Here is a 1,630-nt window from a genome sequence, read left to right as displayed (position 1 = left end):
GGAGTATTTTAGCACCCTTTTAAATTCGGCAGCAACCCCTTCACCTACCATCTAATTTTGTTCTTTCAAAAATTAAAACAAGCATTCAAAACACCATTTAGTAGCTGTTGTCTTTTTAGCTTGCCAAGGAACATCTCAAGAGACATTTTTTCAAGCAATCAAGGATATTTATTCATCTGAATTAAAGTGAATTCAAGGATGGAGTTAATTTGTAACACCCTAAATTTGGACCTAGAAGTTTTGGGCCTTGAGCATGGGAGCGGTTGAAGGCAGCTTATAATATTTTGTTGTGCATGTAAATTTCGTTAATGAAGGCTTGTTTTAGTGGTTAAGTGTACTGAGAAGTGTTGGAGAAGTCTTGGGTTCAAATTTGGACTCCAGCAAAAATTTTGGTTTAAAGTGAATCAAACCCTGGGTGTAGTAGGTAGGCCTTAAGAATATTGGTGGGGAAATTGTGCCACAAAAAGCCTTGTGGTCTAGTGGCAAAGTAGCGCCACATAAGAGGCAGGAAGGTGGCATCATAGAGTTGGCAAGGAGGTCCAGGGTTCGAAACTCATGGCAATCAAAGAGCATTTATTTTGCTAACAAGGGGCGGCAAGAGTTGGTGTTGAATTTAAACTCTGATGATGGAGGGATCCCACATCGGGAAGCTAACATAAGAGTGGATGCGAAGCTGCCTTTAAATAGAGAGAACCATGAGGAGAGTAAAGGTACCTTTCTTGGCTGATCCCTTTCGTTTTATGGCGTGCTCGTTTGGGTTGGGTGTCGGCTAAGAGTGCTCGGAGCGTGGATTAACTCTAGTCTCCTATCAGGTGTGTATTTCTCACTACTCTACCTGTAGGATGGCTACTTCGGGCCGCGATGGGCCAAAAGGGGCCATGTGGGCCCAATGGTCCTACGGGCCCAATTGGATAAGTTGTTTGATTGTGCAGTAAATATTAGACTAGGCTAGGTGAATCTCATATCTTTGGCTAGATTTGGGCTAAAAGGGCCATACGAGTGTATGGGCCCATTTGGGCCGAGAAAGGCTTTAGTGATAAGATCCGCCTCGGGGTGAGTCGAGTCGTATGTGAGTTTGCCCGATCATCTACGAAGAAGTAGCGTTCGATTTGTTCAAAAGGATGTTTTAACGTAAATAATGGCGGAAGCTATGTAAAAGGATTCAAAGATGGGTTTATGGATATGAATTTTATGTAGATGGATTTATGGATATAAAGTTTTTGTAGGTTTGGTTATAATGAAACGAAAAGATGGAATGGAATGGAAATGAAAATGATCTCAAAAACAAACACGAACCAATATTAGAAAATATTGACCCAAATGTTTATAAGTTTTCAAGGTGGTTAGATGGAGAATATGAGAACCCCGACCCACTCACTACTTAGCAAAGTAGGAACCTTGGCATGTTTGAACGCCACACTACGAGTAGTGATAAGTTCGGTTTTCAACAAAGAAAATGGATGACACAACTAGAACACTAGGTAGCCAACAAATCTTTGAACGAAAATAGAGAAAAGTTTGCCTCACAAATTTGGCAGAATATCATTAACAAAGATATTCCAAAAAGTAGTCTTCCAAAAGGCTTGGTTACAAGAATTTATAAGGCTAAAATGAGCTAGCCGAATGGTCA

The sequence above is a fragment of the Gossypium arboreum genome, chromosome 10 (assembly GCF_025698485.1).
Source record: "Gossypium arboreum isolate Shixiya-1 chromosome 10, ASM2569848v2, whole genome shotgun sequence".
Taxonomy (NCBI): domain Eukaryota; kingdom Viridiplantae; phylum Streptophyta; class Magnoliopsida; order Malvales; family Malvaceae; genus Gossypium; species Gossypium arboreum.
Note: the sequence above shows the minus strand (reverse complement) of the source record.